The 15,455-nt window shown below is 42.9% G+C and overlaps 1 long non-coding RNA gene across 1 annotated transcript; it reads right to left on the reverse strand.

Moving 5' to 3' along the window:
• Positions 1–3,401: 3,401 nt before the first annotated feature.
• On the reverse strand, positions 3,402–10,760 carry LOC121137078. Its single transcript, XR_005874297.1, has 2 exons — positions 10,627–10,760; positions 3,402–4,268 (listed from the first exon to the last, which is right to left on the reverse strand). It is a non-coding gene; the product is annotated as an uncharacterized LOC121137078 (long non-coding RNA).
• Between the last annotated feature and the right edge of the window lie 4,695 nt (positions 10,761–15,455).

Below are 15,455 nucleotides of genomic sequence, written 5' to 3' on the forward strand. Positions count from 1 at the left end.
GGGTGCCACTGTTGTTTCCAAAGAAACTTTAAATTGTCTTTTGTCTTATGTTTACAGAAAAGTGGCCAAGGTGCTAAAGAATTTTTACATAGCTGTGAGCCAGTTTCCCATAATGCTACTGGCCTGTGAAACCAGGGCACACCCGGGCAAACCAAGAAATCCACACTAGCATTCTTCTGTTCACTGAACTATCAACTTCAATGGGTGTTTCCATTAATTTCTCTTCTGTCATTGTATCCCAGGAACAAGCTATTCACACAGCACTAGTACATGTTCTTGGGGATCTATGAGATATCTCCACATATAAAGACTCTTGCTACACATGTCTGGCAAGTTGAGTTCGAGTCCTGGAAAGGATCTGTGTCAACCGACTCAGCAAAGTTGTCCTCCTATCCACACACATGCTATGGCACACATATCACACTCATACATCACACACACACACACACACACACACACACACACACAATTGTAATAAAATAAGTAAATAAAATAAAGGGGAACATGAAACTGCTGAGGTGGCTAAATGGGTTATAAACTTGCTGCATGTGCTTGATAATCTGTGTTTGGTCTCCAACCCATGGTGGAAAGAGAGAAGCAACTTCTGAAAGTTGACCTCTGACCTACACTGTGGCACATGAATGCTCATACCCATACACATAATACACGCTAATGAAAACTTAGAAAGGAAATGTGAAATGCTTGATTGTGGTCCCTCAGAGAATGTGGGAGCATGCAGGGAACTACAAGCATCTGTAGTTGCTCATGGCAACAAGGCTGAGATGCTGGTAGCCTAGGCCAGGTAGAGATAATAAGCACTGCTGGGTTGCAGTTAGGAAGTGAAGTTGAGACTATAGATTGGATTTAAGAATCTGATCTAATGCCCAGGTGCCTACTTCAGCAGTCATGCAGTATTTATTTACTAAAACAAAAGGCACACACAGGAACTAGGTGTCACTGGGAGGAGGAGACATAGGAAAGGTTGGAACTAGTGACATGAAACCAATAGGGCTATTTCAAAGTACAGGAGCTTTCGCTGATTCCTGGGCTGGAGATACCGGTTTTAGAAGGATTCAGTGCACATAATGGCTGAGAGCGCAGAGGGGGCACCCAGGGAAACCAGGCAGGCATCTCCAGAGCACTAACATGCAGGCGAGGAGAGACCGAGGAGAGGGGGAGATGAGACCCATTGCAATGTAATAAAACACTGAGGCTTTCCATGAGCGCTTCAGAAAGTATCCCATCCTTGGGGCTGGAGAGATGGGTAAGAGGGCTGGCTGCTCTTGCAAAGGACCAGAGTTCAGTTTCCAGCACTCCTTTTGGATGGCTCACAACTGCCTGTCACTGCAGCTGCCGGAGATCAGTGCCATCTCTTGGTGACCATGGGCACCCGTGCACACATGCTTCCATACACTCAGAGAGACACATGTATACACATAAACACAAATGATACAAATCTTTTGTACATACCTTATATTCTGCTTAGCATCACAATGTCCTTGTACTTTTCATTGTCCTTTTGTGTTAGCTAGGCTTAAGGCATCTAACACAGTTAGACCTGTGTTCTGGAGAGGTTTGCTTCATTAGGGGCTTTGTAAATACAAACAAGCCATGCTATGGTCTTATTGTTTGTGTTCCTCTCTCCCAAGTTCATATGCTGAAGTCTCATTCCCAGTACCCTGGTACTTGGAGGCAGAGCTTTCCAGAGGTGATTAGGTTATTAGTGTGGGGCCCCACTACTGGAATTAGTGTCCTCATAAAGAAGAACCCAAAGATCTCTCTTGTCTTCTCCACTGTGAGAAAATAACTTCTTGTGAACCAGACAACAAACCTGCCAGCATTTTCTTCTTGACTTCTCAGCCTCCAGAAATGTAAGTAATAAGTGTATGTTGTTTGCAAACCACCCAGCCTATGGGAATTTGTTATAGCAAATTGATTTTGTTGCTGTTGCTGTGACGAAACACTATGACCAAAGCTACTTCAAAGGGTTACACTTGGCTTACACCTCTACATCTCTGTTCATCAACAAAGGAATTCAGGACAGAACCTCAAACAAGGCAGGAACCTGGAGGTAGGAACTGATGCAGAGGCCATGGAGGGGTGCTGCTTACTGGCTTGCTCCCTGTGCCTTGCTCAGCCTGCTTTCTTATGGAATCCAGGGATGGCACCATCCACCATGAACTGGGCCCTTCCACATCAATCACTAATCAAGAAAATGCCCTACAGCCTGATCTCAACTGAGGCTTCCTCTTAGCATCTGTCAAATTGACATAATATTTCCAGGCGCAAGTATGAGTAGACTTAGGTAGTTAACAGTATTATCAGTATTAAATTATGTTTCCTAATCTAAGTTGAAAGATTTTATCACACTTCAGGTTCCTCCTTGTTGCCTTCCTACTGATGACTTGCTTTTGTGTTTCTAATACAGGATATCACAAACTACAGTAATTGTATATACAGCTTCTTCCCACTATAATACAAATTCCTTTAGATAAGAATCGTGGCTACCACTTGCATAAGTAGCACATGGCATATCTCCTCTGACACCTTCCCTGGCTTCCCAAAGCAGAGAATGCAGGAAGTGCCAGCTATAGTGTATGAGAGAGCATATGGGTTGTTTGGAAAACTAAAGTGGGTGAGGAATGGAAGACAATGAGAGCAAATATTCAGGCCAGCATAAGACATGTAAGAGCCCAGGTGCCAAGGATGTAAGTTCCGTGATTAAAGATCCATTGAGTGGCAAGACAAAACAGAAAGTAAAAGACTAGAGGCTCCATGCCAATCAGGATGCCCTTGTAGGCAGCGGCAGTCAGGCTCAGCTCGTTCACAGCATGAGCAACAAGAGAAATCCAGGTGTGAGCTTTTGGAAGGTAGTCAGGACCTACTGACAAGGACCAAGTTCAAAGGACAGGGTCTCATATGAGTATCACTACTTCATGTTTTCATCACTAACTAGTTGTTTAAGAAAATAAAGGGATCCAGAAGAAAAGTGGGGTCTGCAGGGAGTTGGGGGTTTAGTCTGTGTGTTAGCATCAATGGTGTAAATGTCTGGTTGTCGTTTAAACTCAAGAGGGAGAATGAGCTGATAGACAGGGCTCAGAATGGTACCATGGCCACCTGGCATGAAGAGAGCCAAGAAGATGTCCCAGAAAAAACAAAATCTAAGAAGTATCAAACTCAGACAACCTGGGGAAGAACAGAAGTGGCCACAGGAGGCAGTCAGCAGACGACAAAAGCTGGGAAGACACCACTTAAGGAAAAGGCCACGTTCTGCACTCTGACACTTCGACTTCGAGACAGTGGTATCAGCAAGAAGCGCTTCGGTGAGGACATGACCTGAAGGGCAGATCAGTGATGGGAGTGAATGCAGCGAGAAAAGAACGGACAACTCAGAGTCAAACTCACAAAGAAAAGCAGACCAGAACTTGTTTCATAGGCTAATCAATTTCCTACGTATGTAAATGGCATCCAATAGAAAAATCATAGTTGCCAAATGCATAACTTCTCATAATCTCTTTAACAGCTGTGCACTTCAAAATCTTCAGCATTAATAAAGTATTACTGGAACATATTTTGACCACCTCAGTTGCCAAGCATACCTGCCTCTTCATTTCTAAACTGTGTGTAATCTTGGCCTGTAGTAGTTCTCTATCTGAAAAAATGGATACAATAACATAATAAGCTGCTCTCCTGGCACCCCAGACATTTCAACGGGTCAGTTGATATCCCAACTGTGAATACTTCAAGCTCAATGCAAAGTGTGTAGGAATGCACAAGTATTAGTTGTATATCCAGCCCCAATCTTCCAAAGTCAGTCCCCTGCCTGATGGGACAAGACAAGTTTAACTCATACTGGTGGGTTTGGTGACCCAGAAGGCACAGAACTGGAAAAGAGGATCCTGTCAAGGACAATATGAGGCTACAAGCACTGGAGAACAGGCCCAAAAGAGCTCACCTTGGAAAGAGCATCCAACTTTCATGGCCAAGTAGAAGGGCCTGTGTGGGTTGTGGATGTGGGACCTCTCTAGGAGAGTGCTGCCCAGCATTCACAAGGCCCAGGTTCAACCCCCAGAACCACAAAGAAAAACAACAGCAAAAAGTTTACATTCAATGTCCTGGGACAGCAAGGTAGCTCAGCAGGTGAAGGCACTTGCTGTCAAGCCAGACAATCTGAGTTCAATCCCAGGAACCCACATGATGAGAGAATTGACTCCAAGATGTCTCCATCTTCCAAAAATATGCTGTAGCAAGCACTCACCCACAGGCACCTACACACAGAAATAAAAATAAATTTAAAAAACTGTATCAAGACAAAAATAGTTCTCCTCATACCAAAGAATCAGTGCCATGGCTAAGTCAACAATAAGTCTATGTGTTCACATACATGGTGTTATACAAACTGCATGTGTGTCTGGGAGAGGGGCATGAAATTCTTTTCCAGTGAGTCATAATAATAAAACTTTTTTTTATAATTCATCAAGCTCCTGGATGGATCCCAGTGACTCCTCCCTGCCTCATGAGCAAGTCCAGTGCCGGCGTGGTCAACTTCATATCAATACCCATAAAGACTTCTTGAGTATGAATGAAGGGACATACACCAATCTATTGGAAGTATTAGTGGTATATTTCTCCCTCCGGAAAGGCTATTTGAAAAAATGTATATGTGTGTAGAAGGGTATGTGCCCCAGTGCACTCACAGGCCAGGAGGTGTAGTATGAACAAGTAAAAGACCCAGAGACTGATATTAGGCTTCAGGGTTCAAGCTTCAAACTGAAGATCCGAAAAGCAAAACAACTGGTAACAAGCTCTCACTCTACCTCAGACCGAAATATGATCCGGTCTCCACCGAATCTCAGACTGCAACTTCTTCTCACCATGGCTGTAGAATCCTAAGACTTCAATGTCTTCCTATCCTCAGTGTGAGTAGAGAATGAATGTCTGATACTGAGACCTTACTCCTATCTTATATACCTCCCTAGAGCTGGGATTAAAGGTGTGTGATCCCAGGTGCTGGGATCATCTTTGTGTGAGCTGTTTCTCTTTAGGACTGGATGAATCTTGTGTGGATCTGGGTGGCCTTGGACTCACAGAGATCCATCCACCTCTTAATCCTGAGTCTTAGCATTAAAGGTGTGTATCACAACCTCCTAGCATCTGACTCTGGAATTAAAGGTGTATGCCTGTCTTCATTGGCTTTTAGCTGACTTTGCTTTATGAATCCTCAGGCAAGCTTTAATAAATCATAAATAATATATCACCACAAGAAGAGGGTGTCAGATCCCCTGGAGCTGAGCTCAAGCAATTGTGAGCTGACCAGTGTGGATGTTGGGAACTGGACTGAAGTTTCCTTTGAGAAAATGCTCAGGGTGAACCGCTGAACCATCCCTCCAGCCTCAGGAAATTTTTGTGTCACATGAAATAAAACTCTGATTGGCAAAGACTTAATAATGCATCTGCTAGATGAACAGAAAGTTCAAGTATAGGATCCTCCAAGCCTGGTGGTTCTGTCTTCCTGACAGTCAGCATTTCTCTCAGGGTTTGACTCCAGTGTTTATTTACATGGCTGCTTTGTCCCAACTAATGGCAAAGAATCCTTTAGAGGAGTCTTCATCAGCTGCCAACCATGCTGGCCAGGAAGGTTTTGCATGTGAAGGGCTAAGTCAGTCACTGGTGAGGGCAATGAGATCAGCAGGGACGTTTACACATGGTGGTTCACAAAGAAAGATTCCATGGTGGTGAGCATGACTCAGGTTTGAGACTCTGAAAACAATATTTTTTCTATTTCCCATTTCATTTTTAATTGAAAATAGATTCTTCTCTCATGTAATACATCCCTACCATACTTTCCCCTCCCTCCACTTCTCCCAGCACCTCTGCCTACCCCCATCCACTTCTCCATGATTTCCCTTCAAAAAAGAACAGGCCTCCAGTGACAACAACAAAACAAAATACAAGACAAGGTAAAAGCCTTCAAACCAAAGCTGAACAAGTCAACTCAACAGGATGGAAGAGAGTCCCACGCACAGGCAAAGGAGTCAAAGACATTGACTCCCACAGTTAGGAGTGCCAAGAAAACACCAAGCTACCAGTCTCCACATACAGAGGACCAGGTGCAGATCCTTGAAGGCCCTATGCTTGTCATGTCAGTCTCTGTGAGCTGATGTGAGCCCTGCTTAGCTGATTCAGAGGGTCATGTTGTCCTGGTATCTTCTATATCCTCTGACTCCTACAATCTTTCCACCCCCTCTTCCACAGGATTTCCTGAGCTCACCAGGGAGAGACCACATGGAGGCCTCCAATTTATGCTTTCTCCCTGCTTAATGTTGGACTGTGAGTCTCTGTACCCATTCCCATCTGCTGTCAGAAGAAGGCTTTCTGCAAGGAAAACTGTGCAAGGCACTGACTGACCTAAGAGTATAGTAGAATATCATTAGGGCAATTTCATTGATTGATTGATTGACTGATTGATTTAAGACCAGTTGTGTTTGGTTCTACCTAGGTCTCCAGGCTATCCAGTCTCCTGTTCCTGGCCATCTAAGCAGTGTCAGGCACAGGGTCCCTCTTTTTGAGTTTGCTTCAAGTTAATTCAGACAGTAGCCGGCCACTCTCAGAATTTCTCTACCACCATTGCCCCAGCACATCTTGCAGAAAGGACAGATTGTAGGTCAGAGGTTTTGTGGCTGGGTTTATGTCCATGTATCACTATTGGTAGCCTGCAGAGTACCTTCCTGCACCAAAGAGACTAGAACACAGGGGTGATGGCTCCACACGGGGTTCAAAACTGGACCTCTTCACCTTCAATGAGCTCTGTGGATGTTGTCCTTGGTGATGGGGCCCCAGGAACAGTTTGTAGAGAGTGATCCTATGTCCTGGCATCAGCCTGGGTTGTTTGGGGATCTCTACAGGATCCCTTTGGCCAACAACTCAACCAAATGCAGCTCAGTACCACTTCTTGGATCCTTGCCTATCTACAAGAGATGGCTGGGTCAGACTCCATATCCACCTTTACTAGGAGTCTGCGCTAGGATCTGCCTCACAGATTCCAGGAAATTCACACTGCACTGTATTCCCACACTGCTCTGGTTCCCCACACTGCCCCGCAATGCTCCCAATTCCAGGCATCTCTCCCCACACCCATTCCCGGCCACCACGCTGAAAAATCTGTTCTAGTTCCCCTTCCCAGGAAGACCCATGTGTTCCCCACTAGAGCCTGTTTGGGTCTACAGATTATAGTGTGGCTATCATTTACTTAACAGCCAATATTCACTTATAAGTGACTTCATGCCATTTTTGTCTTTCAGGATCTGAGTTACCTCATTTGTAATGTTTTTTTTTCTAGTTCCATCCATTTGTCTGCAAGTTTTGTGATGTCATTCTCTTTAAGAGCTGAATAATACTCCATTGTGTAAATGGCCCACATTTCTTTCCATTCTTCGCTTGAAGGACATCCAGGTTGTTTCCTGTTTCTGGCTGTTGTGAATAAAGACTCATTGAGTGTAGTTGAGCAAGTGTCCTTGAGGTATGATGGAGCATCCTTTAGGTGTATACCCAAGAGCGGTATGCCTGATTCCTGAGACCTCGGACTGGTTAGTAAGTCAAGGCATTGGGCATGACTCTAAGCAATTTCATTACAAGATAAAGTTTGGCAAGCTGAGGTTAAGAATAATCAGAATTCATATCGGAGTCAAGGATGGGTATGTTGATAATGGAGGGAAAATAGAATTCCCTGGTAAGCAGACAGTGACTATACAGCATTAAGCAGACTGTTGCATTCGTAAGGGGTGCATAGAATCGTCTGAACCTCCTTGAGTCACTCAGGGCTCCAAATGTCCCAACTCCATAACTCTCCCGAGAACTCTAGTGTAGCACTGTTGAAACTATCAGCTTCATGAGGGCAGGAATCTTAGCCCTGCTCCTACCTGGAATCGTACCTCACATTTAGTAGGCACCTCAGGCTTAATGGCATGTGTTTCTCTCACAAATACAATTCCCATTTGGGTGCAGTGGAGGGTAAGGGGGCGGGAAACCAGGAGCATCTGTCCTGTGCAGGGGGATATAGCCTATTGAAAGTTTGCATCCCTGCAGGATCACTGGATTTAGAGCCATGTGTCACAGCTTGGCCCAGTGTCAAAGCTGTTTAACATTTCTGAGTTTCAGCTTTCTCTCTTTTGAAACATGAAAATCAATGCCTGCCTGCCTGCCTACCTGTTCAGCCCATTTACTTCATGGACTTGTCACTGAAGGCAGATGAGGTTGGAATGGGTGTGAAGCATTGCCACACACCCTCACACACCTCACTACCCATCCCCATCCTCGGGCTCATCCGACCATCCTCCTTCGATAATGCACATGTGTACCTCAAAAACTATTGTGTTCTCTTCTTGTTTTCAGGCAATCACACCCACTCTGCCTTTGAATACTATCTGTCAACAACTCTAAATTAGCCTCAAGATTCAGCAAGGTACCTTGTGTCCCGTACAAATCCCTTCTGCCTAAACTAGCCTGAAAGCAAGTCACATAGTCAAGGCTCACGATGAGTCTTATCCCTGCTGCTTAGCTCTCTAGAACCCATTCACACACACTCCATTTGTAACTCATTAAAAGATCTTTAAAGTTCTAAATAAATCAGAGGCCTTGGCCCCATTTTCCCAGCTGCCACCATTCTGTGACATATGTTATGTCTTACTTCATATGTTCAGTAGATGCATGGTTTATACGAGTACCGATGTGATGATATAAGTCAACAACCTATCTTCTCCATGTTTTGGGGATATATCTATACTGACATACAGATCTAGTCCGTCCACTTTAACAGTTGCAAAATGCTGTATTGAATAATTTAACATTTCTAATGTCAGAGACAGAAACTACACCATTTCCCTTTTTCTAATGATGCCCAACATCTCCAGATGTATTTTCATTAAAATTCTCCATCTGTTCAAGTGGGGAGCTAAATCATGAAGGGGGTTATGATCAACATCAACGTGACTAGTATAGCATGCTCCCCACTGATGGCACCAGCCCATATTCTCCCCAGCCATGTTTGGGAGTGCCCACACTTGGTTTCCTTGTCAAAGTTTGGCATCATCGTAGCTAAATATTTTTTGCCAGACTGGTGAAATAAAAATACCATGGTTTGTTTTAATTTTTATTTCCTTGATTTCCATTGAAGTTGAGCAATATTTTGGTTTAATAACCATTTGTTTGTCTCCTCTGGGAAACTGGTCATTCTTAAGTTTTACCCGGCCTCTATTTGTCTCATCTCTCCTGATTTGAGTTATTTATGAATTCCAAACTATCTCTCTTTCAGTCATCCATATTCTGTGAATAGCCAAAGCATCTTGAAAAAGAGGAAAATACTGCTGAAAGCATCATCATGCCTGATTTCAAGCTGAGCTAGGGAGCCATGGCAAAAAGACAGTGTGGTATTGGCACAAAACAGATCAGGGAAGCAGAATAGAGGATCCAGACATAAACTCAAGCAATCTCAGCCAAAGATTTTGGTTTTGACAAGCCAGAAACCACAGTGGAGAAATGAAAGAATCTTCAACAAATGGTGCTGAGAAAACAGGAAACCAACATGTACAAGAATGAAATAGATCCTGCACTAATTCGGATTCAGATGACTCAAAAAGCATAAAACAAAGACCAAAAGAGCCAGAGGAAGTGTGCTACAGGAAGTATGCAATAGGAAATGCACTGTAAGAGGTGTGCTATAAGAAATGTGAATAGGAAGTGCACTACAGGAAGTGTGCTACAGGAAGTATACAATAGGAAGTGCACTATAGGAAATGTGCTGAAGGACAAAGACAGAGATTTTCTAAAGAAGACCCTGTTTGTTCAGGAATTAAGGCAAACAATTGACAAAATGAGACCTCGTGAAGTTAAAAAGTTAGTGTGCAACCAAGGAAACTGTCGACTGAATGAAGAGACAGTCTACAGAACAGGAAAAAATATTTACCAGTTACATGCTTGGCAGAGAACTAACATCTCAAATATACAAAAGAACTCATAAGAACTAAACATCAAGAAAAACAGCCTGAACAAAAAAGGGAGTGAGTGAAATGGAAGAGTCTTAAAGGAGGCATGTGTTTTATTTCTAGACCCCCCCCACCTCTGACTCTCTTTGGTTTTGATGGTAAATTGACATAAGCTAGAATCATCAGAGGAAGGAGCTCAGCTAAGGAAATGCCTCCTTAAGATCCAGCTGTAGGACATTTTCTCATTTAGTGATTAATGGGGAAGAGCCCAGGCCATGGTGGGTGGTGCCATTCCTGAGCTGATGGTCCTGAATTCTATAAGAAAGCAGGCTGAGCAAGCCATTGGAAGCAAGCCAGTAAGTAGCACCCCTCCATGGTTTCTGCATCAGCTCCTAGCTCTGGGATCCTGTCCTGTTTGAGCTCCTGTCCTGACTTGACTGAGAATTGAACTTTGTAAGAACAGTATGTGTTCTTAACCACTGAGCCATCTCACTAGTCCCAAGGAATTCCTGTGATTTTTTCTATAAACATTTTAATAACATGCAGCCCTTAAATTTATATATACATACATACATATATATACATATATATATATATACTGTTTTAATAAAATAAAAACAAAAGAGAGTCATGATGTCTGACATACCAGAGACATTACTCCACAGGTCTTGTCCTTCTGTGTCACTCTGTGATGCAGGTTATTTGTTGAGACCCCAGAACTATGGTCTAACAGTGACCTTACTTCTGAGGCTCTCTACCTACGGTTTGTTAATCCTATCTAATGTGTTGTGTGTGTCTTGCTCTCAAGCTTATCCCGGAATACTTCCTCCATTAACTAGGTAATTAGATTTGGTGCTTAGAGATAAAGAACCTCCTGAGTCATACAGAAAACTTACTCCTGACTGGATGGAGTCATTGAGGATGTTCCTGAAAGCAGGGTGACTCAGAACGAATTATTGTGTTTTACATACTCTACGTAGAGTAAATGATGCTGTTGGGGGCAGGAACTGGCCAAGGCCATCAATATTAACAGCACTTTGTTAGACTTTGATGTTATTTTCAAAAAGACTTTGGAATTGATTGGTGAATTGGTTGATTGACTGGTTGGTTGGTTGTTTGGCTGGCTGGCTGGCTGGCTGGCTAACTGAGAGAGTTTGCTTACACAAATATCAGCCAATAAAAGAAATTAATCACAGGAAAAACAAGCATTCACTGGGTGTCTACAGCATGGACAGTATACTAGGGAACTAAATAAGCATTTGTCTACTTCAGTCCTGGCTGCCACCCAGAGAAATCAATGGGATTATCCCCATTTTACATACAAGGAAAGCAGAGCCTGGAGATACCAAACAATTTCCGCAAAGCCACTCACCCAGCATCCAACCCAACCATCAAGTCTTTTGTGTAAGAAACTCATATTATTACAACCCCCTCAGCTAATCCACACTGTTTTGAGTGCTCTGTGATCCCAGGGTGCATTGTCACTTAAGCAACCATGTGTGATTTAGCTTTGTCTTGAAGGGAAAGTTGGAAGATAGTGACATAATCAGAATTTTTGAAGTATGACTCTTCTGATAGCCTTGATAACAACAAAAGTTTGTCGATCTAATGATTAACTAAATGAAAGTCAAGACTTAAGTAGGCGTATGGAGAACTGTACTAACTGAAGTCTGCTCAAAGTCACTCCCCCTCTCAACTCTGGTGACCTTGAAGAAACTGCTTCAACTTTCAAGATGATCCTGTAAGACTGGGCGTGCCTTCTCTCAGAGAGGCTCTGGCCACTAAAAGTGAGCAGCCTGCACTGAGATTCAAAGTTTACTTCACAGTTGCAGCTGTGGTACTTCCTCTTGCTTTGGAAATGAAATTGCCTAAATGCTCACTAAGTGAAAGTATGCAAAGGAGATGCCACTGTGCTTGTCCCGAGGACACGCGAGTACCCTAAACATCAATAACTCCCATGACATTGGACAATGGCCTTAACAAAGGTGAGAGAAGCCAGAAGATCACCATGCACCAGGTTCCCCTTTCATCAGATAGTCACCTCTGTTGTGCTCATGTGACACACCATGCTGACACATTGACTGACCACAAAACAGAAACCACGGCCTGGCAAATGGAGCATAACAGAACTGACACTTTGCACAGGGACATGAACATCATGTAGAGATCGGGTCGCCTTTGCAAGGAGCCCTCACCTGGAATCAGGTGGCTAGTAGGAGAATCTTACCTTAAACAGCAGCGTGTGACTTCCACCTACATCAATGGTTTTCTGACTAATAATAAAGCTGAACTCCAGTTGTTTCCTGAGTAAGGCCAGATGTCTTATTGAGCCTTGCTGGTAACTGTCCTGCTCTGAATTCCTTCAGTTCAGTTTTCTTCCAATATGCTAGCAGTAAACAAACAAACAAAACCAGATTTGTTCTAACAACCACACTCATGTATCATAATTAAAGAGTAATCAAGCTGTTGTCACAAGGAATGATTTATCGAAAAATGCATTTTGTTGCTGTCTCATTGTTTTTCTTTTATAACTATTTTATAATCAGACAATCCATATCTATGCCTTCTGTGATAACTCCTTCAACAATACTGAGGATATTGTTGCAGGCACCATACCAGGTACAAAGGTTCATCAGTGACACATCTTTGCTTTCGTGGAGAGACACACAGTGGAGTGGTGGGCTGTGACCTCCACTTTGAAGCAGTCTTCCTGGGGTCACATCCCAGCTCTGGCACCAACCAGCTATGTTCTGCAAAATAGTATGTTCTTCATCCCAGATCTATAATAATAATAATGTCTATGTCATGGAGCTTTTAGGAAAATGAACATTTATAGTATGCTAAGAGGTCATCCCAGAACTGTACTTGATACAAAGCAGGTATGACGTAGATGATGGTTACGTAAAATGGGACTATTAACTAGTGAGGGGGCCAGGTGATTAAACAAACAAATAGATGAATGAATAAGAATGTCAGGTGAAGAAGACAAACACCAAGCAATATGTGTACTATAACAGCATATTCTCTGCCTTCGGTGGGGGCGGGTGGGGGTGAGGGGGTGTTGGATGGATTCTCCGCTGAAAGAATTGAACACAGAAACAACTTCTGTCTTGGTAGTTTCTGAAGCAAAAAGGGCATGTTCACAAGCCAGGGACTAACCCAAGATAAAGATTAACAGAAGATGCTGTCCTCATTAACTCCAAGTCCCCAGGGGACCTGATGACTTCAGTGAGGACATGACATAGCAAAAGATCTTTCTGTTCATCTTCCCACAGGTCTGCATGCATGGTTCCATTACAGAAGAACAGGAAGCCTGGCAGGGGTGGGGATGAAGAGTAAAATCACTGATGGATGTGTCCCCAGAGAGCATGGATACAGACTCCTGCCCAAATGGATTTGTTTTCTTTGTTTCGAGCAGTGGTGGTGCGCCTGTGTGCTAGCTTCCCTGAATTCTTGAAGGTCCCACAAGTCATATGTGTCCTGTGCCTTAAATAGTTCTACAAGTAACTAGGAAATAAAAGAACCAAGTATGATGTTCAAGAACTGTCAGAAAAGACAAAATAAATAGACTTTTCCCTTAGTTAGGGTGTTTATTGCTGTGAAGAGGCACCAAGACCACAACTACTCTCACAAAGGAAAAACAATTAAGGTAGCTTACATTTTCAGAGGTTTAGCTCATTATCATTATGGCAGGGCATGGTGGTGTGCAGGCTCACATGGTCCTGGAGAAGTAGCTGAGAGTTCTACATCTTGACTCACAGGCAACAGGAAATATCCTGTCTCACTGGGTGTAGGTTGAGCATAGATGAGACCTCAAAACCTGCTTCCACAAGTGGCACAGTTTCTCCAACAAGGCCATACCTATTTCAACAAAACCACAGCTAATAATGTCACTCCTTTGTGTGTGGGGGTACTATTTTCTTTCAAATTACCACAACCTACAAAGGCCTCAAACTTTTGAATAATGGAGCTTATGTAGGTTATATTTAAAGAAATATATATTACATATATAAACCTTTAAGAAATAGGAAACCATAATGACCTAACATATCTGAAATAAACCTAAAGAGAATATTTATCAAAGATGTAGTTACAATGCACAAACTAATGGAGAGATTTAACATGTTTCTAGATGTAGCAAAAAAGAGAGAATATATCATCATATGGATCAAAAGGAATAATCCAGAACACATCACCGAAAGCCAAAGGGGGCGGGGAGAAGGCAAATTGACCAAGAAGGCAAGCTGAGGCAGCTGGTAATGCTTGGAAAACTGGCTGAGAGTTGTAAAAAACTGAGCAAAGAATCAAATACACTAAACAATACAACAATGAAAAATAATCTGCATTTACATACTGAGTAATAGTGGAAAAAACTAAGGCAGGGAGAAAAATCTTAAGAGTGGAGGGTGAGGAACCAATTACGTTTAAAAGAAGTTACACATTGACAGTTAACTTTTCAACAGAAATAATGTAGTGTGTGTGTGTGTGTGTGTGTGTGTGTGTGTGTGTGTGTGTGTGTGTGTATGTAACCTAATATTTGATACCTATCAAAGATACCATACCAGAACTGGAACAAAATAACAAAGACTTAAAGAGATCATCACCAGCAAATTATTGAGGAAATTATGAATGATAATGGTTCATCTCAATTGTCAATTTGAGGGCAGGTAAAACCACCACAGGAACAAATCTCTAGGCATGAACATGAGGGATTTTTCAGATGGCGTTAGTCAACATGGGAAGACCCACCCTAAACATGAGAACTACCATTCCATGAGTCTTGAATGAGTGAAAAGGAGTTAAACAACAGTATTCACTACTCTCTGCTTCCTGACTGTGGATAGGATGTGACCTATTGTCCTGGTTAAGGTTTTGTTTGTTTGTTTGCTTTTATCAACTTGACACAACATAAGAGTTGTTCAAGAAGAGGAACCTTGATTGAGAAAAGGTCCTGCACAAGACTGGTCTGTGGGCAAGCCTGTGGGTATTTTCTTGATTAATGATTGATGTGGATGGGTCTGGCCCCCCAGGGTTGGAGTGGTACTGTCCCTGAGCCTGTAGTGCTGCGCTGTGTAGAAAGCCGACTGGTGAGGTCATGGAGAGCAAGCCATACACAGAACTCCACATGACCTCTGCTTTAGCTCCTGCCTTCAGCTTTCTGCCTTGAGTTCCTCCCCTAACTCCTTCAGTGACGGACTGTGACTTGGAGTGATGGACTGTGACTTGGAGTTAAATACACGTTCCTCCCCAAGTTGCTTTTGGTCATGGAGTTTTACCACAGCAATAGAAACCCTAACTAAGGGACCTGCCAGAATGGACTGCACCCTGGAACTGTGAGCCAAAGCAAAATCTTGTAAAACTGTTTTCCAGATATTTTGCTGTGGCAACAAATAAGTAACTAATAGAGACATAATTGAAAGAAATGTCTCTAAGGGAGAATGTATGAGATGTAAGGACTACAGAGCAAAGTAAAAG

The sequence above is a fragment of the Mesocricetus auratus genome, unplaced genomic scaffold, assembly GCF_017639785.1.
Source record: "Mesocricetus auratus isolate SY011 unplaced genomic scaffold, BCM_Maur_2.0 Super-Scaffold_100676, whole genome shotgun sequence".
NCBI classification, from domain to species: Eukaryota; Metazoa; Chordata; class Mammalia; order Rodentia; family Cricetidae; genus Mesocricetus; species Mesocricetus auratus.